This window comes from Jatropha curcas, chromosome 6 (genome assembly GCF_041381405.1).
Source record: "Jatropha curcas cultivar XTBG-Jc1 chromosome 6, XTBG_Jcur_1.0, whole genome shotgun sequence".
Taxonomy (NCBI): Eukaryota; Viridiplantae; Streptophyta; class Magnoliopsida; order Malpighiales; family Euphorbiaceae; genus Jatropha; species Jatropha curcas.
The window spans coordinates 18,744,923-18,767,946 of NC_143156.1; the positions used below are offsets into that span (position 1 = coordinate 18,744,923).

General features: G+C 33.0%; 2 long non-coding RNA genes across 2 annotated transcripts; both read left to right on the forward strand.

Annotated features, from left to right (window-relative positions):
- The first annotated feature begins 1,574 nt into the window (after nucleotides 1-1,574).
- On the forward strand, nucleotides 1,575-4,715 carry LOC149495658 (uncharacterized). Its single transcript, XR_016321182.1, has 2 exons — nucleotides 1,575-1,818; nucleotides 4,440-4,715. It is a non-coding gene; the product is annotated as an uncharacterized LOC149495658 (long non-coding RNA).
- Nucleotides 4,716-7,045: 2,330 nt separating this feature from the next.
- LOC149495659 (uncharacterized) lies at nucleotides 7,046-10,335 on the forward strand. Its single transcript, XR_016321174.1, has 2 exons — nucleotides 7,046-7,437; nucleotides 10,060-10,335. It is a non-coding gene; the product is annotated as an uncharacterized LOC149495659 (long non-coding RNA).
- Nucleotides 10,336-23,024: the final 12,689 nt, after the last annotated feature.

Below are 23,024 nucleotides of genomic sequence, written 5' to 3' on the forward strand. Positions count from 1 at the left end.
AATATTGTTTGATTAAGGACAAATGAGATAGGTAAGTTAAATATAAAGTTGACTCACGTTAGTGATAGGTAGACGTATGGCTAATTAAGACTTTTAATTAAACGTTAAGACTATAGTTTAGAAATTCTAGTCCATGATATGGACAGAAAAGTGAGAAGTTATTAGTATATATGCATTAGGCGATAAAAAGCTAATGAGATTGATTTGATGTGATATTTGGGTGTTAAGATAGCATTAGGTCAGGACTTAAGAAATTTTTATAGAAGACATTTGTATTGATGTGTAATTTGATGAAAGCGTATAGTTAGAGTAAATAATAAGTTTTAGATTGAAATGTTGGTGATTAGATAGATCACGATTAACAATGATTAATAGGACGAAATAATTAATAAGAATACTCTAATATATCTAGAATGGATTAATAGGCAACATAAGCACAATGGAAGGTTATCAAATGAGATTTGGGCTATTAACTGAAATTTGAACGATTAAAAGATGTTATTATGAAAGTCGATTTTAGTGGTAAGTATTAAGATAACTTAAGGAATAAGTACCAGAAAGAGACGCTGGCGGTTAAGTGGAAGGAGTGAAAATTTTTATAGGAGTGAAATAGCTAGGGGCCGCAGTGATCTAGGAGCTATATAACAGATGAACTAGTCTATGGTAAAGATATCATAGGGACAATCGAATTGGTATAGATAAGAAACAAAGACAGTTATTTCGAAGTGCCCTATGATATAATAGACAACGGAAGTAACAAACGATTTTTCTTAAAGTTTTGAATTAAAGTAATAAGTTCTTGAATATTTGATTAATAAGAGTTTTAGTAAGTATATATGTAAATTAAATGAGATAATTTTTATCACTATATATAAAATCAAATTTCAATTATTTTTTGTTTTCGTAAGCTATGAATTATTATTATTATTATTATTATATTATTATTATGCATGTTACTGCTAAACTCGGTTTTATTGAACGACTTTCTAAAGATTTCAGTAGCTGACTGATAATAGAAATTGGAGGTTATAGTAATAGACTTAAGTTTCCTGTGAGTTTTAATCAAGTGACAATAAATGTAATAGATGGTTGAACGAATACATTTTGAGTGTGATGGAACCTTGTTTGCTAGTTTAAGGGGTTGAGTTATAAATGAAACCATCCATTCATTATTCTTGGATGTCAATCAAATGATAATTTGTTTGTTAAATATCCTTACATGCTTTCTTTTCTAGTTGCATTCCTATTTCTTGCTCATTTCTAAAATTCGAGGACGAATTTTTTTTATAGGTGGGGAGATTGAAACAATCCGAAAATTTAATTTCATAGAATTTTCATTTAAAAATAAAATTTTTATTTCAACCAATAAGATTACACCAGCTAGTATTTTATTATTGCTAAACTAGACCCGTAAACCAATTTGATTTTTTCGAAAACCAAGCTAATTGAGCCAAATCATAGAATTAGACCAAACCGGTTCGAATCGAACCGGAATGGTCTAGAAGCCCAAGATTTTTCTTTCTTTTCTTTTTCTTTTTTTTCTTTTTTTTTCTTTCTTTTTTTTCTTTCCCCTTCTCCTTCCTTGCGCCAGTGCCAGCGCGCGACCTCGCTGCCTCTCCTCTCTGGTTTTCCGACCACCAGAACCAGCGCCTCCTCGCCGTCGACTCCTCGCCGCAGCAGCCCGCCTTCCTTCCCTTCTCTCCGTTTCCGTTTCTGGTGAGCGCAAGAGTCACAGCGAAGCTGGGGACCTTAGCGCGATCGAGACAGTCGCGTCTCCGTCCTTCCCTCCGAGCAACTCCGACTATACTCTCCGGCGAGGTAAGTTGATTGTCCTCCCATTTCACTCCTTTAGAAATCATTTTGCATAGATTAGGCGATTTAACGCAGGAATTGATCAAAATGGGACTTAGGGATTTAAGAAATAAAAATTGGGATTTTGTTAGATATTGACATAAATTGCAGTAGTTGGCTATAGAACTGAGTTCTATATGAAATTTGCTGCGTCTTGGCGTAAGAATTGCAAGATTTAGGAACCAAGGTACCTCCGGCCACCATAGACGGCGGCGACAGCGGTGGATTCGGTGACTAGAATTCCTCATAGGCAGTATATACCAATTTTTACATAGAATCTAGTTTTGCAATTAGTTTTGCACTTTGATATTGTATAGTGTTCGAATCATTAGACGACAGAAATCGAAAATTAGTCTTCTAAGCCGTAAATATCACAGAAAGTTAAATTAAGGAGGGGTTGGTAGAAATGCAGTAACTAAGTTATTGGGTATTCTAATCACATGAATAAATTGGTTGTTAGCTTATTTTGTTAGCATGACTTGAGATTAAATCGAAGTTATACTTGGCTTATTAAAAGAAAATCTAGGATTTAGTGTTGTAAATAATTGGTTATAGGTCCTGAAATATAAATAGGTGCAGTCAAACAAACCATTTATTTGATTGTGATTAAATTTGAAGGGTGAAAATCAATGATGGGTAGGCATATAAATAAGACTTATTGATTCAATTTAAGAAATTATTTTGTTTTTACTTATTAAGTAATTCATAGTAAATTATGGATTCAAGATATTGATTTTATAATTACTGTATAACGAAGAATGGTGGGTTGATAATGATAGGAGGATGGGGATTTTATTTAAAGTTCTTTGCCTGGTGGATGGGCTGCCGATCGTTCTACGGTAATTTAAACTAGATGTTGAGTATGATTAAGGAGAGATGTTGTCGGGTGTTCGGCGGAATATTTAAAAGCTAATAGGCCAAGTGTATTATTAGAAATCATTAGTTGACTAATAGAGTTATAATAGGATACGAGTTACTATTGATTAAATTTATGGGTGCAAATAAGTGTAGTACAAAAACTTAGTAAATGCTAATAATTATACTAAGATAAGATGAATAAATATTCTACTAATAAATCAAATAGATTATAAGTTAGAATTCAAACATTGATCGAGAAATCTTAAACACATAACTTCAACTGGGAAAATACGACAATTGCATTTAAGATAGTATACCATTTGTTTGAACTATAGGATAGTTTATAAGCTGGTCTTTAAAAGATTTCGATATTATTTCAGCAAGTAGCATTGTAACTAGAACATAAAATTGTAATATCTGTAATTGTGTTCTTATATGTATATAGTATATAAAAGATTTCATTTATTTGTCAATTAGCTAAAGAAGCTGATTATATTTATGTGAAGCAAAGAATGTTCAGTAATATTATTGGAACACGTTTGAAGATTATTATAAGTTGTGAATTAATAGTTGAATGTTGACATTATTATTTGGATGGAGGAAGGGAAATTTAACTGTTTGATCGCCCGACGGATGGGCTGTGTGCATTGAATGATTAATATATATATTATTGTGATATTTGAGTAGGTAAATAGCCCAATTTTTAGGGGAGGTGCTGCCGAAATTTCGATAGAACTTAGACTAGTCTTAGTTAACAATATAAAGTAATAGGTTTATTTAGAATAATTCTATAACTTAATACATAGTAAATAAAGTATTCTAATTATTTTACTATCATCTATTTACTTAATTATTCAATTACTTATTTATTTTCATTGTTATTGTTTATTTTCATTATTATTATTTATTCTATCATTGTTGTTTATTGTTAATATTATTTATTTATTTGCATTTGAGTATGAATGTCTAATTGTGTATTGCATTCCGATGTTTAACTTTGCAATATTTCTGCAATTAATTGCAATGCTTGATTAGTTGTGATGTGACAATGCCTTGCTTTGTTTGTGTGGAATTGGGATGAAGTGGGTCACCATGGGTTTGTGAGACTGTTTCTGTTATACGGATCCTGATTCTGATTCTGTTATATCCTGATTCTGTTATATGGATCCTGATTCTGTTTCTGTTAGCCGGGTAAATGGGAGATCAGCGCCCCCGTGTGCACCTACCGTTACCGTTATTGTTAACCACAGGCTGGCTTCTTTATTGGGCGCACCGGATAATCTAGATTTGATCGCAGCCCGCAGGGTGGCCTCCTGTTGTGAGCGCCTGATGATCTAGATTTGATGGAGACGACCGGGTTGCCTCCTGTTGGTATGGAAAAGAAAAGAGAGAATGGAAAAATAATGAGAGGGCTGGTCAAGTGAGGATTAGACCGGTCGGCCAGTATGGGGGATCGGCTCCCTGGTGCACATGTGAGAGGATGAGCCATGTGGGAGGACGGCTCATCGGGGGTTCGGTGACTCCACTGACTAATTTCCACGTGATGTGATTATATGAAGATGTTAATAATTGTGAGTGCTGGTGATATGCCATTTGTGTGACTGGCTGTGTGAGCATATACCTAGTCGGATGACTAGGTTGATATATTTATACAATTGTGTGAATGCGTGTGTTGTGCAATAATTATTATTCATTAATAAACTCACATCTCTTTTGTTTAAATCTTTCAGGAAGTAGCATTTTCTAAATCCCAGCTATAACTCTGCTCTTCGCCGTTAAAAAAGAAATTCGCTAATTTTAGTATTGATCAATTAAATAGATAAATGTCCGAAGACTTATATGTATACATCCGTCAGTAAACTCCGCAGTTATAGAACTTGTATACTTTTAAGTTGTGTATTATTATAGATGGAATAATTCTGTGAGCCTGTATTATAACTATAGTGTATTGTAAGCAGGGGAATTTGTAAATGTTTAAAATTTTATTGAGATAGCAAATTTGTAGTGTTTCAGGCTTACTACGGGCCTCGGGAGCCTTAAGCTTACCTGGGCCCTAGTGCCGGTCCGGTCCATGGAAATGGGTCGTGACAAAGTTGGTATCAGAGCTTAGGTTAGGGTTCTAGGACACAACTGCGAAGTATAGGAAATTTCTTTATGTTGGGATCGGCCGTAACCAACATAAGGAAGGAAACTTGTGATTTTCCTCCCTAGGGAATAGAGTAATACCTGATGGTAGTGGATTGGCCTGATCACCCAGTACACTACTTTTCATGCGAGCTCTATTCCTATAGTGAATAGGATGGTGTAGAGAATAAATAGATTTTTTCATTTGTATGGTGGATTGATGAATTTTGGGTGATTAGGAATCGGTATTTTAGTATTCAGTTCGGCTACTGAATTTCTTTAAAATTTCTTTTTATTGTTTTATTTACTTGATATTGATATTTAAATTTAAAACCTCATTTTTATTTTGAATTCAAATTGTGTTATGATGAATAAATTGAAAATTGATTATTTATATAGAAAATTATTTTTGAAAGTTGTCTATTTATATCACGGGGCCAGTTAGGTGAAACAACAAGGTAAGTTGATCGTGAGTATGGTTAGAACTTAAAAAGAAAGTTTTAAGAAGAACAAGATTAAAGGTAGTAATGAGAAATGGTGATGTTAATAAGAAGTAAGTAGACAATTAATAGTTGAAATAAGGACACAAATGTTGGAAAAGTTTGAGGAGACAACTTTAGTTTAGAAGCGAGGTTGCAAAATAAATGGAAGGAATAATATTAGGAATGGACTTGAATGGTTTAAGGATATAGAAATGGTATATGTAACAAGGTGTAATATATGCTAGGAGCAAGTGGTAGACAAATCAAAGTAATTTATAAATATCTTACTCGACTTGAATAAGAGAATATTGTTTGATTAAGGACAAATGAGATAGGTAAGTTAAATATAAAGTTGACTCACGTTAGTGATAGGTAGACGTATGGCTAATTAAGACTTTTAATTAAACGTTAAGACTATAGTTTAGAAATTTCTAGTCCATGATATGGACAGAAAAGTGAGAAGTTATTAGTATATATGCATTAGGCGATAAAAAGCTAATGAGATTGATTTGATGTGATATTTGGGTGTTAAGATAGCATTAGGTCAGGACTTAAGAAATTTTTATAGAAGACATTTGTATTGATGTGTAATTTGATGAAAGCGTATAGTTAGAGTAAATAATAAGTTTTAGATTGAAATGTTGGTGATTAGATAGATCACGATTAACAATGATTAATAGACGAAATAATTAATAAGAATACTCTAATATATCTAGAATGGATTAATAGGCAACATAAGCACAATGGAAGGTTATCAAATGAGATTTGGACTATTAACTGAAATTTGAACGATTAAAAGATGTTATTATGAAAGTCGATTTTAGTGGTAAGTATTAAGATAACTTAAGGAATAAGTACCAGAAAGAGACGCTGGCGGTTAAGTGGAAGGAGTGAAAATTTTTATAGGAGTGAAATAGCTAGGGGCCGCAGTGATCTAGGAGCTATATAACAGATGAACTAGTCTATGGTAAAGATATCATAGGGACAATCGAATTGGTATAGATGAGAAACAAAGACAGTTATTTCGAAGTGCCCTATGATATAATAGACAACGGAAGTAACAAACGATTTTTCTTAAAGTTTTGAATTAAAGTAATAAGTTCTTGAATATTTGATTAATAAGAGTTTTAGTAAGTATATATGTAAATTAAATGAGATAATTTTTATCACTATATATAAAATCAAATTTCAATTATTTTTTGTTTTCGTAAGCTATGAATTATTATTATTATTATTATTATTATTATTATTATGCATGTTACTGCTAAACTCGGTTTTATTGAACGACTTTCTAAAGATTTCAGTAGCTGACTGATAATAGAAATTGGAGGTTATAGTAATAGACTTAAGTTTCCTGTGAGTTTTAATCAAGTGACAATAAATGTAATAGATGGTTGAACGAATACATTTTGAGTGTGATGGAACCTTGTTTGCTAGTTTAAGGGGTTTGAGTTATAATGAAACCATCCATTCATTATTCTTGGATGTCAATCAAATGATAATTTGTTTGTTAAATATCCTTACATGCTTTCTTTTCTAGTTGCATTCCTATTTCTTGCTCATTTCTAAAATTCGAGGACGAATTTTTTTATAAGGTGGGGAGATTGAAACAATCCGAAAATTTAATTTCATAGAATTTTCATTTAAAAATAAAATTTTTATTTCAACCAATAAGATTACACCAGCTAGTATTTTATTATTGCTAAACTAGACCCGTAAACCAATTTGATTTTTTCGAAAACCAAGCTAATTGAGCCAAATCATAGAATTAGACCAAACCGGTTCGAATCGAACCGGAATGGTCTAGAAGCCCAAGATTTTTCTTTCTTTTCTTTTTCTTTTTTTTCTTTTTTTTCTTTCTTTTTTTTCTTTCCCCTTCTCCTTCCTTGCGCCAGTGCCAGCGCGCGACCTCGCTGCCTCTCCTCTCTGGTTTTTCGACCACCAGAACCAGCGCCTCCTCGCCGTCGACTCCTCGCCGCAGCAGCCCGCCTTCCTTCCCTTCTCTCCGTTTCCGTTTCTGGTGAGCGCAAGAGTCACAGCGAAGCTGGGGACCTTAGCGCGATCGAGACAGTCGCGTCTCCGTCCTTCCCTCCGAGCAACTCCGACTATACTCTCCGGCGAGGTAAGTTGATTGTCCTCCCATTTCACTCCTTTAGAAATCATTTTGCATAGATTAGGCGATTTAACGCAGGAATTGATCAAAATGGGACTTAGGGATTTAAGAAATAAAAATTGGGATTTTGTTAGATATTGACATAAATTGCAGTAGTTGGCTATAGAACTGAGTTCTATATGAAATTTGCTGCGTCTTGGCGTAAGAATTGCAAGATTTAGGAACCAAGGTACCTCCGGCCACCATAGACGGCGGCGACAGCGGTGGATTCGGTGACTAGAATTCCTCATAGGCAGTATATACCAATTTTTACATAGAATCTAGTTTTGCAATTAGTTTTGCACTTTGATATTGTATAGTGTTCGAATCATTAGACGACAGAAATCGAAAATTAGTCTTCTAAGCCGTAAATATCACAGAAAGTTAAATTAAGGAGGGGTTGGTAGAAATGCAGTAACTAAGTTATTGGGTATTCTAATCACATGAATAAATTGGTTGTTAGCTTATTTTGTTAGCATGACTTGAGATTAAATCGAAGTTATACTTGGCTTATTAAAAGAAAATCTAGGATTTAGTGTTGTAAATAATTGGTTATAGGTCCTGAAATATAAATAGGTGCAGTCAAACAAACCATTTATTTGATTGTGATTAAATTTGAAGGGTGAAAATCAATGATGGGTAGGCATATAAATAAGACTTATTGATTCAATTTAAGAAATTATTTTGTTTTTACTTATTAAGTAATTCATAGTAAATTATGGATTCAAGATATTGATTTTATAATTACTGTATAACGAAGAATGGTGGGTTGATAATGATAGGAGGATGGGGATTTTATTTAAAGTTCTTTGCCTGGTGGATGGGCTGCCGATCGTTCTACGGTAATTTAAACTAGATGTTGAGTATGATTAAGGAGAGATGTTGTCGGGTGTTCGGCGGAATATTTAAAAGCTAATAGGCCAAGTGTATTATTAGAAATCATTAGTTGACTAATAGAGTTATAATAGGATACGAGTTACTATTGATTAAATTTATGGGTGCAAATAAGTGTAGTACAAAAACTTAGTAAATGCTAATAATTATACTAAGATAAGATGAATAAATATTCTACTAATAAATCAAATAGATTATAAGTTAGAATTCAAACATTGATCGAGAAATCTTAAACACATAACTTCAACTGGGAAAATACGACAATTGCATTTAAGATAGTATACCATTTGTTTGAACTATAGGATAGTTTATAAGCTGGTCTTTAAAAGATTTCGATATTATTTCAGCAAGTAGCATTGTAACTAGAACATAAAATTGTAATATCTGTAATTGTGTTCTTATATGTATATAGATATATAAAAGATTTCATTTATTTGTCAATTAGCTAAAGAAGCTGATTATATTTATGTGAAGCAAAGAATGTTCAGTAATATTATTGGAACACGTTTGAAGATTATTATAAGTTGTGAATTAATAGTTGAATGTTGACATTATTATTTGGATGGAGGAAGGGAAATTTAACTGTTTGATCGCCCGACGGATGGGCTGTGTGCATTGAATGATTAATATATATATTATTGTGATATTTGAGTAGGTAAATAGCCCAATTTTTAGGGGAGGTGCTGCCGAAATTTCGATAGAACTTAGACTAGTCTTAGTTAACAATATAAAGTAATAGGTTTATTTAGAATAATTCTATAACTTAATACATAGTAAATAAAGTATTCTAATTATTTTACTATCATCTATTTACTTAATTATTCAATTACTTATTTATTTTCATTGTTATTGTTTATTTTCATTATTATTATTTATTCTATCATTGTTGTTTATTGTTAATATTATTTATTTATTTGCATTTGAGTATGAATGTCTAATTGTGTATTGCATTCCGATGTTTAACTTTGCAATATTTCTGCAATTAATTGCAATGCTTGATTAGTTGTGATGTGACAATGCCTTGCTTTGTTTGTGTGGAATTGGGATGAAGTGGGTCACCATGGGTTTGTGAGACTGTTTCTGTTATACGGATCCTGATTCTGATTCTGTTATATCCTGATTCTGTTATATGGATCCTGATTCTGTTTCTGTTAGCCGGGTAAATGGGAGATCGGCGCCCCCGTGTGCACCTACCGTTACCGTTATTGTTAACCACAGGCTGGCTTCTTTATTGGGCGCACCGGATAATCTAGATTTGATCGCAGCCCGCAGGGTGGCCTCCTGTTGTGAGCGCCTGATGATCTAGATTTGATGGAGACGACCGGGTTGCCTCCTGTTGGTATGGAAAAGAAAAGAGAGAATGGAAAAATAATGAGAGGGCTGGTCAAGTGAGGATTAGACCGGTCGGCCAGTATGGGGGATCGGCTCCCTGGTGCACATGTGAGAGGATGAGCCATGTGGGAGGACGGCTCATCGGGGGTTCGGTGACTCCACTGACTAATTTCCACGTGATGTGATTATATGAAGATGTTAATAATTGTGAGTGCTGGTGATATGCCATTTGTGTGACTGGCTGTGTGAGCATATACCTAGTCGGATGACTAGGTTGATATATTTATACAATTGTGTGAATGCGTGTGTTGTGCAATAATTATTATTCATTAATAAACTCACATCTCTTTTGTTTAAATCTTTCAGGAAGTAGCATTTTCTAAATCCCAGCTATAACTCTGCTCTTCGCCGTTAAAAAAGAAATTCGCTAATTTTAGTATTGATCAATTAAATAGATAAATGTCCGAAGACTTATATGTATACATCCGTCAGTAAACTCCGCAGTTATAGAACTTGTATACTTTTAAGTTGTGTATTATTATAGATGGAATAATTCTGTGAGCCTGTATTATAACTATAGTGTATTGTAAGCAGGGGAATTTGTAAATGTTTAAAATTTTATTGAGATAGCAAATTTGTAGTGTTTCAGGCTTACTACGGGCCTCGGGAGCCTTAAGCTTACCTGGGCCCTAGTGCCGGTCCGGTCCATGGAAATGGGTCGTGACAATAATTTATTAAATAAATAAATATAGATAATTAAACATTTTAAAATTTTAACTTGTAGCTTTTTTAATTTATTTTTTAATAAATATATATGATAATGAGATATTTAAAAATTTTATATATTTTAATTTTCAAATTTATTAAAAATAAATAAATTTTTAAATAGGCTACTGAAACACCCTGAATTTTTATTTTCGAAACCTTTGAATTTTTATTAAATCAAAAATTTGAATTTTTGACGGTATGGGCCGTAAATAGTGAACAATTTTAATTTGAGTTCAAGTTTTGCAAATTAGGCGCAAGCCCAAATATAATGTCGAAAATTTTGAATCGAGAACAATTAAATTTTCGAGTAATAATATGAAAGTCCAGCAATTAATCTATTATGTATATATATAAACTAATTATCCTAAAAATCAAATATGATTACTAACTATATTTTTATTTTTATTTAGTTAATGGAGGAAATGTTATGAAACCTAATTAAAATAAATTGAACCGGACCCGAAACTCAAATTGATTTTTCGAAAACCACACGAATAATCCGAAAACCAAGTGAAAAACCTGCAAACCGAGCCAAAATCAAGCCAAACCGTTGAATCAGACCAAACCAGTTCGAATCGAACCAGAATGATCTAGGAACCGACTTGGTTTCTTTTTTTTTTCTTCCTCTCTTTTCCTTCTTCTTCTCCAGCTGCGCAACCTCCTCCTCCCTCCCTTCCCGTTTCTGGCCACCGCCAGATGAGAGCGAGGTTGATAACGACTCGCCTCGTGCTGCTGGTGAAGTTTCCAGCCCTCTCTCACGCAGATGGAGCCCCAGCGACGCAGATCGGAGCCGTCCCCTTCGACAGCTCTACTCTTCAATCTTAAGCGAGTCCTCGCCGTTTTTGACCACTGTGCTCACTGAGAGCGGGCGCGAATGATTCGTTGTTGCCCTGTGAAGTGTTTCTCCTCAGTTAAATTGAGTTTCGGGTGGATAACAGCGAAACCACCATGGTCGGCAGTCCCCTTAGCAACTTTTGGGACCATTTCTGGCTTTTAGGGTAATCGTTTTGATTATTAAACATGAAATCGGTGATCTCCCCATGAAATGGAGCAAATTGATGTAAAGAGTTGGTGTTTCTGGGCTGTTTGGATTTCTCCGGCCACCGTGCACGGCAGTCGGCGGCAGCGGCCCGGTGACAGCCGGCGATACTCCGGCGAGGCCCCGAAAGGCAAAATGCTCTTCTCTTCGCGCTGATCATGGAATCGTCGCCCGATTCTCAATTGGTACGTTCTAAGACCAGTTTCTTTATCTTCGGTATAAATTATAAACTTAATAAATATTAGTTAATTAAATTGAATTTGGATAAATAATCAAACAAATATAATTTTGTTAAGAAGCAATCGGTATAATATTGATGTAAGCTAATTTAGGAATTTGGATAAATATTGTTAGGAGAAGTTATAAATTAAGGCTTAGACAAGTGGATTGTTTTAGAGCAATTAGTAGTATCATTGAATCATGTCTGGAGGTTAATATAATTTATTAATTAGTTAATTTGGAACTATTAAGTGTATACATATGTTAGTTTGATTAGAAATTCGGTTCTAGTAATGGTATGAAGAAAGAAAGACATGTATAGATTATAGATGATTTATGAGATTGATTAGTTAATGTGTAATATATAATTTTGGTATCGAAAAACTCCGAATTTAGTTGATGATTATTGAATACATAAGCTATAGTTTTATATGATTGTTAAGGGTCTATATTAGATAGTTTAACTAGTAACTTGTGGAGGTTAAGCAAATAGCTATTTTTCATTTATTTGCTTATTTATTTATTTACTTAATGTTATATAGTAAGTTAAAGTTTGACATTGACGATTAAATATTGATGTGATTATTTTGGATGAAGGGAAATAAATTTGTTTAATTGCCCGATGGATGGGCTGTGTGTATTGATTGAATAATACTTAGTGTTGTTGGGATATTTAAACAGGTTGATAGTCCCATTTTTAGGGGAGGTGCTGCCGAAATTTCGGTAGAACTTAGACTGATTTTAATTGATAACATAACAAATAAGTTTATTTAGATAATTTTTACAATTCGATACATAATAAATAAAGTGCTTTAACTACCATATCATTATCATTGTTTATTATTATTATTATTATTATTATTATTATTATTATTATTATTTATTTATTTTATCATTGTTGTTATTGTTAAGATTATTTATTTAATTATTTAATTGCATTTGAGAATGGATGTTTAATTGTGCATTGCATTACAATGTTCAGCTGATCCATATGTCTGCATCTAATTGAAATGCTTGATTAATTGTGTTGTGATATTGTTGTGCTTTATTTGTGTGGAATTGGGATGAAGTGGGTCACCATGAGTTTGTGACACTGTTTCTGTTATACGGATCCTGATTCTGATTTCTGTTATATTCTGATTCTGTTATATGGATCCTAATTCTGTTTCTGTTAGCCGAGTAAATGGGAGATCGGCGCCCCCGTGTGCACCTACCGTTACCGTTACCGTTAACCACAAGTTGGCTTCTTTATTGGGCGCATCGGATAATCTAGATTTGATCGCAGCCCGCAGGGTGGCCTCCTGTTGTGAGCGCCTGATGATCTAGGTTTGATGGAGACGACTGGGTTGCCTCCTGTTGGTATGGAAAAGAAAAGAGAGAATGGAAAAACAATGAGAGGGCTGGTCAAGTGAGAATTAGACCGGTCGGCCAGTATGGGGGATCGGCTCCCTGGTGCACATGTGAGAGGATGAGCCATGTGGGAGGATGGCTCATCGAGGGGTTCGGTGACTCCACTGACTAATTTCCACATGATGTGATTATATGAAGATGTTAATGATTGTGAGTGCTGGTGATGTGCCATTTGTGTGACCGGCTGCGTGAGCATATAACTAGTCGGATGACTAGATTGATATGTTTACACATTTGTGTGACTGCGTGTGTTGTGCAATAATTATTCCTCCTTAGAAAACTCATATGTCTTGTTTGATTTTTCAGGAAATAAGTTTTTTTTTAATTCGATTTAGGCTATGTTTCTTCGACGCAGGGCAATAGAGAAATTTTCCTAGTTTCATAAATATTTTGCTATGTAACTGTATGTATAAAAAGCTATGTATACCAAATAGTTAGTGACTCCGCAGTTGTAGAATTTGTGTATAATTAGTCGTGGATTAACATAGATGATATAATTATGTGAGCCCATATTAAAAATGCGATGTATTGTTAATTGGGCCCGAACTGTGGAAATGTTGTAACTGATAAATTTGAGCCGAAATTTAATAGAATCTTGAGGTTTATTTTTCTATAAATATAGGCTGAATGTTTTAAATATTATATTGAGATAATAGATATTAGTGATTCAGGCTTACTACGGGCCTCGGGGCCTTAAACTTACCCGGGCCCTAGTGCCGGTCCGGCCCATGGAAACGGGTCGTGACAGCTACATAATTAAGTCCTTCAAAATTTTTAAATTTTTACTTTTTAAAATTTATCTTTAAATAAAATAAACATATTTGTGGGATGATGAAACTGTCGAAAATTTTAATTTTAAAAATATATAATATTTTATTATATATATCTTGAAACATATTTATTAAGTGATATTGTAGAATTGTATATATATAGTTATAATAAATTTTGGAGAAATGACGCTATAAATTAAATTGAAGTGTGGGTATACATATTGCTGTTTTATTAATTAATCGTTATATTCACATTAATCTCATATGAAATTTTTTAATATTATAAAATTCTAAATCATATAAAACAACAATTATAATCAATATTTAATGTTAAAAATAAAAATGAGTGTAAATAATAAGTAAAAGTGAGTAATGATATAAAAAAATTGAATGAGTATGAATAACGAGTATATCAACGTGCAACGCATGTCAAAAAAAGATTAGTATATATAAATGTGGGAAAGTGGGAATAATGAAATTTTCTATACTAACCTTAATTTAATTTAAAATTTCCAATATATCATTTTAGTTAGATTTTTAATGCATTCTAATTGGAGAAAAATATGTCCATTTATCATTTTGAATATCCTTTTAATTATATTTTTTATGCATTTTAATTCGAGAAATATATATAATTATTCTCTATTTCATCTTGCAGCATTATTGTCCAATGATTTTTATACTCCATCAGTCTCCAAAAGATAGTCTATCTTTCCTTTTTGGTTTGTTCTAAAATATAGTCCACTTTCCTTTTTTACATTATAGTTAATTCTTGAATTGTCTACTATATCCTTATTAAATTTTACCTTATTTTCAATAGCCCTCACTAATTCTTAGTTGTTATTTTAATACTCATTGTTATTTAAGATGGGCATAATAGGAAAGTATATGAATAAAATTGTCATTTAACTGTATTTCTTAATCTGTGTGAAAAAAGAAAGTGGACTATCTTTTTGAGATGAAGGAATAATTAATAGATTTTGATGTTTTTAATTATAAGTTCTCACGTAATATTTTAAGAGGTCAATTGAAAATCTAAATTTAAGTATTGAAAATAAAACTTATATTCTTCTAATTTATAATGTTTTAAATTTTTAAAAATATGGTTAAATAATTTACTATTAGAGTCTATTAGTTAAATACAATAAAATTAAAATAATTTTTTTAAATATATTATTTCTCTTTGATTTATATGTATTTTGATTACTTACACATTATTATATTTTAAAATTTTTTATAACTCTAATGTAACAAAAACAATAAAAGATGGAAGTATAGTATTTGACTAATATATTAAATATGAATTTTTCTTTTTTTAGTCTAATAAAATATTTTTGAAAAAGATAGACTACAAAAGTTTGAATTAATGAAAAAAAAAAGGTTATTTAGGCATAGTTGCTATATTTTTATTTTCGGCTTTTATATATTAAAGATGAAATAAAGAGAAAATTCAAGAGTTTTGTTTTTATTTAATATTTTATTCTATTTTTTTTAGAACTTATCGAATTTTATTTAATTTTCTATGATTTAATTGGATGTATTTTTTTTAAATAATTTCTAAAATAGGTATAAAGATAATTAGACCTTTGAGAATTTAATTTTTTTCAAATAAATATATAGGACTTAAAAATTTTTGAATTTAATCTCATTATATCTATCTATAAACATGAGAAAGGACATCCCACTACCAATATTATTACTTATACATTAATCCGTATATGAAGCCGAGAACTTTAAGCAATTTATTTTTAGATTTTATATAAAAGAAATGGAATACAAAATATTACATATTATTGACAAAAAATATCAAATTTATATTTTATACTGTGGCTATATAGAGCAAGTCTTGATTTATTAGATTAATGTCATAGCATCGCCAAATTATAAAATATTTTGCAATACAGTAAATGCAAATTTTTAGTTATTTTATTGCCACAACCCGTTTTCATGGGCTGGACCTGTGCTAGGGCCTAGCTAGGTAAGCTTAAGGCCCTCGAGGCCCGTAGTAAGCCTAAACTATAAGACTTAACTATATCAATGTCTATTTCAAGCATTCAGCCCATATTGTCATGCATTATAAATCTCATTATTTTATTATTTTTTAGCCCAAATTTAACATCTTAAACAATTTATAGCTCGAGCCTAAAAGTAAAGCAATATACACATAATATGGGCTAACAGCATTTTCATAAATGATTAATTGAACATCCTTATCAGTTTATGGATTTTATTCCTACAACTGTAGAGTTCAATATTAAATAGAACATTTAGATTTTATAAAGTCACAATTACACTAAATACTGAAATTAAATATTTTCTTTTCTAGCTCTGCGGTGAAGGAAACAAAGCTTTAACTGGGGTTTAAAAGAATCTACTTCCTGAAAAATTAAACAAGACATGTGAGTTTTATAAGGAATAATAATTATTGCACAACACATGCATTCACACGAATGTGTAAATATATCAATCTAGTCATTCGACTAGTTATATCACTATAAAAAATTAGAAAAATTGGTCACTAAATGACATGAGCGACTGATTTGCGACGGATATATATCGAACGCAAAAGTGCTCATCGCAAACAGTTTTGAGATCGATTTATTTAGCGGTCGAAAATTAGCGACTGACTAATCGGTCTGTAAAATTCTGACTATCGGTGGCTAATTTTTGTCGTGTTTTCATTCTAAAAAGCCTGTCGCAAATTGGTCACAAATTTCTTCGGTTGCAATTACATAAAGTGGTTGCAAATCGGTCGCAAATTTTGAAAGTGATTGGCTGGTGATCTATCGCAAATTTGAATTTAACGATTACAATTTTGGTTGCAATTCGGTCGCAAGTTGGTAGCAAAATATAATTACAGAAAAAATTAAATAATATTAAAACCAATATTTTTTGCACCTGTCAAAAATCTGCATATATATACATCACAATCACAAGCATCATCATCAACATCACAGCACAATAATAATGTAAGAATATAATTATTAATGTAATGTACTATACAAAATATGAAAAAAATCACAGATAGCTAAAAAGGTCCGAAATCAAATCTATGAAGTCGTACTCTACATGATCCTATGTTGTAGCATCGGCAGGAGTATCTGCTTGATGTGTCGTAATCCATCGCAAAATTAGAGAAATTGGTCACTAAATGACATGAGCGACTGATTTGCGACGGATATATATCGAACGCAAAAGTGCTCATCGCAAACAGTTTTGCGATCGATTTATTTAGCGGTCGAAAATTAGCGATTGACTAATCGGTCTGTAAAATTCTGACTATCGGTGGCTAATTTTTGTCGTGTTTTCATTCTGAAAAGCCTGTCGCAAATTGGTCACAAATTTCTTCGGTTGCAATTACATAAAGTGGTTGCAAATCGGTCGCAAATTTTGAAAGTGATTGGCTGGTGATCTATCGTAAATTTGAATTTAACGATTATAATTTTGGTTGCAATTCGGTCGCAAGTTGGTAGCAAAATATAATTACAGAAAAAATTAAATAATATTAAAACTAATATTTTTTGCACCGTCAAAAATCCGCATATATATACATCACAATCACAAGCATCATCATCAACATCACAACACAATAATAATGTAAGAATAGAATTATTAATGTAATGTACTATACAAAACATGAAAAAAATCACAGATAGCTAAAAAGGTCCGAAATCAAATCTATGAAGTCGTACTCTACATGATCCTATGTCGTAGCATCGGCAGGAGTATCTGCTTGATGTGTCGTAGTGTTGGCAGGAGTGACCAACGTATCGTCTGCAGTATCCGGACTAAGAGGATACGTAATGGCCTATGCAGAGCTATAGAAACATCTCGATATATAGTAGGCGGAGGATCAGAGGAAGAAGTACCAGCACCATGCTGACTTGACATCCGCATGACATCCGCTCGAAGCTCTGCAAGTTGTCTCTCCTACTTGTCAATACAAGCTCATAATGCACTAATCTCCTCGACATTGTGGTGAGGCTATGGTCGTGAGGAAGCTGCAGAAGAGTCAGATGCTCAGGCTTAGCCGCAGTAAAACTGTGATGCCTGAGAATGGATGCCATATACTTTTCTCTTCTTTTCGCCTCCTACGACCTCCAGATAAAGTGCTAGCTCATCAATTCTTGACTCAACTTCAGATCCAGACTGAGAAGAAATAACACGCTTACGAGCTGTACTGTAGTTCTGCTGAAAACAACAAAATTAATTCATCAATGCAGTTGCAAGCTTTATTATATTGAACTTGTACATGTAAGAGAAGACTAAAAGGTAAATGTATTCATTCTTCACCGACAAACGTATTTCCATAGTGGTCCTTTGTGTGAGTGTAAGTGAACACCTCCATCGTTGTGGGCTCATGACTATATTTTTTGGCCTGTAATGAATTTAATTATACAAGAGATATTAATATGGTGTCATTTCATTAAACATCAGTAAATGTAACTGTAACTAGTTGACTCACTAATAATCGAGATGTCTCTATAGCATATATTAATCTGCCTGTGTGTCAGGAAGGTCTTGCTCCATCACCGCTAGTCTCACTGCATTTATTTCGTGCAAATATGTCACACTTTATCTTGAATGCAGGATCCTCCCAAGCCTTCTGCCAACTCTCCCATATCTCCTGAGACACGCACTGCTGCTTCTTGTCGCTTTTTCGCATCCTATAGGCGAAGTCAGCATACCGGAGAGCGCACAATTTCTCCCATACCACTTTTAGCATAGTCGTAATAGCCTCTTCCCATACAAAATGCTTCTGCAAGAATGAAAAATAAAATTTCAATAAAGAGATGTAGCTTGATTATTAATTACATTGAATGAAGATATAACTTGAACCAAATCGTACTTGAAATTCTTCCAATAAAAGTCTCTCGCCTCCTGTGGTACAGCATCCTATGTGTATCCATCTTTATTGAGATGTAGCTTGATTATCCTCATAATTTGCCTTAATGCTCGAGAGGATGGATATATGCTGAGAAAAAAAACATAAGTGAAATATAAGTAAACGAAAGCATCAAAATCTAAACAAAACCAAGTTCAAAGGAAAAAGTAAATAAGTACTTACTGTCCCGCTACCAAACTGAGCTTATTACGTGGCTCTGATGAAGTTGCAAAAGAAGTGACAAATGCTATAAATACAGATAAATAATTAATATATAACTAAAATGACAGTAAATGACATTTATGATTACTTGGTGCATTAGGTGACTGTGAAGCTAGTGAAGACTCTACTGGTCCAGGAAGTGGGGTAGAAGAGGAAGGAACAGAAGGAAGTGCTGGCGGCAAGGGAGGCTAAGCAGAGGATGAAGCCCCAAATGTAGTTGAAGAAGAAGGACGAGGGATAGTCCCTCCTCGTCCACGTGTACTGCATCCTCAGCCACGACCTCCACGTGGACCACTACCGGACGCGTCTGAATCAAACGCGCTGCATCTAGCCATCTGTACTACAGATAACAGAACCTACATATGTATGTATACAATTATATGAATTGTAGAACATGTGTTAAATACGTATAAAGAAAGTGAATAACATTAAAATTCTTCATAATATAATATTATATATACATCTATTAAATTATTATCCATAATACATGTGGTTCGAAGTATTAAGTGTCTTCATCATCATCTGCTTCCTCTTCTTCTTCTTCTTCTTCCTCTTCTTGATATTCGTCTTCTGAGGTACCCATGATGATTTGATATTCTTCCTCTTCATCATCTGATGCTCCTATTTCAACATAAGTTCCGCTTTAATCATCCAATCTATTTGTTAAATCTTCAACAACTTGCATCGGTTGTGTATCACCGCAACTTCTTGAAATGGCTCAGATACTGCGACTCAAGCAGATTGTTTGGTGATAGTGTTGATTTTTATAGTGTTTTTATTGTAATTTTGATTGAAATTTCTATTACTTTTAATTTATTTAAATTAGTTTTTATGTAATATTGATATGTTTTTATTCAAAAGCTTCCTTTAATCACAACTCACTCGATTGGAAAGAAAATTTTAGGATTTTGCAAAGAAAAGAACAAAAATAAAGCAAGGTACAATTGGCACGCCCCAGCCCGTGCCACGAAGCACGGCCGTGTCTAGCACAAGGAGAGACAAACCAAGAGACAGAGAGATGCACGCCCCAAGCCGTGCCGAGGAACACGCCCATGCGCGCTAGCCTTCCCAGGCCGTGCTGCGGAACACGCCCGTGCCTCATATACCTCTGACTTCCAGAGAGATGCACGCCCTAGCCCGTGCTACCCCGCACGCCCGTGCGCGCTATCAACCAGACTTCCAGGAATCTGCACGGCCAGACAGCACGCCCGTGCGTGCTAGCTTGCCAGGCCATGCTACGGAACACGGCCCGTGCCAGAGCCTCTAATCCTCCAAAGACTGGCACGCCCCAGGCCGTGCTAGGCAACACGCCCGTGCAAGCAAGAATTCTATATTTTGAGTCAAAAGTTGCCAACTAATTTCTACCATTTTCACAAGATGCTTTGGATACTTTCTTCACATGCCAGTCAAAGTTCAACCATGTGCAATTGAGAAACCATAATTGAGAGCAATTCATGGCTTGATTTACAAACTTTTGCACCTCAAAAAGTTGAACTTTACTCATTAAATCACAAGGCTTGTTCCCCCAAGAAGTCTATATAAGGAAGAGAAGGAGCCACTCCGAAGGCATCTAGCAAATCCATCTATCTCACACACTACACTCCACTCTTTCTTTCTCTCATTTTATAGTCTTGTACATAGTTTTATTTTCTTTAGAAGTTAAGTATTCAAGAGTTGTGCAAAGTTTCAAGGAAGCCATCCAAGCAATTCATCACTAGTTCTTATTTCTAAACTCTTAATCTTGTTTATTTCTTTCATTATCTTTATTGATTATGGAATATTTATCAAGTATTGTTGAGTTTTATTTAAGTACTATGTGTAACTAAACTCTTATACTAGGGGGTTTGATGTAGCTTAATCTCTTTTCCAATTTATGCAATTAGATTTATTTTTCCTTATTCAAGTTATGATTTATTAATGAACTTAATGCTTCTAGGCAGAATTTCCCCCTAGATTGATTTATTTCAATTATCACTATCGGAAGAAGGATCTTTGATATGAAAAGGTTAATAAATCACATGAGAATAACAACTTGATGCGGAAGCTATATGGTTTGACTCATGGGGGGTTTTCATGAATTAACAACCTTAATTTATGGATTCATAAACAAACTACAAAACCTAATGATTTAATTCATATTTGATTGCGCTATTGGAAGATAGGTAATTAAATGGAATTAAAATATCTAGCAATACATCGGAAGAGCTTGTTAAGTGAATTTAGAGTTGTTTCCCCTACTTGAATAATTAAATTGATTAATGAACTAATGAAATAAATTGGATAGAGTTAAGTGAAATCAAAACCCCTAGTAGTTTTACTTCCTTGATTTCTTTAATCAATAATTGCTTGCTTAACTTCTTATTTTTACTTGTTGAATGTAATTTCTATAAACAATTTCCTCATCTATCGTTTAAATAATAATAGGATAATATAATTTTGGTACTTGGTATACAATCCCTGAGGATACGATACTCTACTCACTCTATATTACTTACAGCGAACTCGTACACTTGCGAAATAAGCTGTCATTTGGTTTCAATTGCATGAACAACTGATCTAGGCTTGATTTTACATACTGCCATCCAATCACAACTGATCTAGGCTTGATTTCAGCAGCACTTCGGCATAACCTAATCAATTCTCGAGTCAAAACACACTAATATAAACACTTCTATATCATTCCAATATCCACCAAAGTCAAAATGGTCACTACTAGGCCTCCAACTGAAACGCGTCATTCATGTGATTTCCAATCAAATGAAAACACAAATCAACAAAAACAAATTTAAAAAAAATTAATTTCAATACATAATATAGAAGTTGGTTTTTTAAATTTGATTAGTATAAATTTTGATTACTATTAAATCACACTCATTATTTTTTTTATAAATTACAATTATTTCAATACTATAACTAGTGTTATAAATTGCAGTCATTAATTTTTTTTTTTTTTTTACAAATTACAATTAATGAAATATTGACATTTTTGTTTTACTCTCTTTCAGGCTTATCTTTCGGTCCTTACATAATTACAAGAGAGTAGAGACCCATTATATTCCTTTAATAATTTTAAAAATAAAACTTAAATTAATATTTTCGCATTTATATTTCGGATTATATTTTAAAATTGAAACAAATATTAAATAATTTCTACAGTCAATAATCCAATGCAAACTATGTTAATTGAACCAAACTATATATAAATACTACATAAATACTAGTTGTATACCCTTACTATATACTATATTATAAATACTACGTATTATTGACTATACTAAGTAATTAATAAAATAAGTCATTTGTTTACTAAGTAATTATACTAAGTAAGTTAATAAAAGAAAATAAATGTATAATATTATTTCAATTTTATTCATTACTAATTTATTTAGTCATTTTTTTAGTTAAATAATTGTTATTTCTTAAAATATGTCATTTCTTTACTTAACTATGTATTCCTTATATTATTTGCAATTGATATTTACTAAGTAGTTTTAATTTTTTATTTAGTAACTACAAACACTACAAATTACACTACAAACACTATAAATTACACTACAATTGCATTCAGATTGAAAAAAAAAACAAAGAAAAAAACAACAATAATAACTACAAAAAACAAAATACACTCACATAAAAAATGAAATCCACAAAAAAAACCAAAAAAAAAAAAAAAAGACAGCAAGAGGCGTACGTGATCAGGTGAACACGAATGGAGGAGGAAGAATCTCAGGCGACAAGGGCTTCTCCGGTGATCGGCGCTGCAAGAGAGCGGAGGAGGAGACGGCTGGGTTGGGAACGACTACTACGGAGAGGAGAAGGAGAAGGAAGGAGGAGAGCTGCGCTCGCCCAAGGCGACAAAGGACTTATAAAGCCCTATTTTTTTGCGACCGATTGCGCTCGACCAAGGCGACAAAGGACTTATAAAGCCCTATGTTTTTGCGACCGATTGTACTTTGGGTCGCAAATCGGTTGCAGAACAAAAGCTAAATTTGGCACTGAACTGCAGCACCCAATTTTG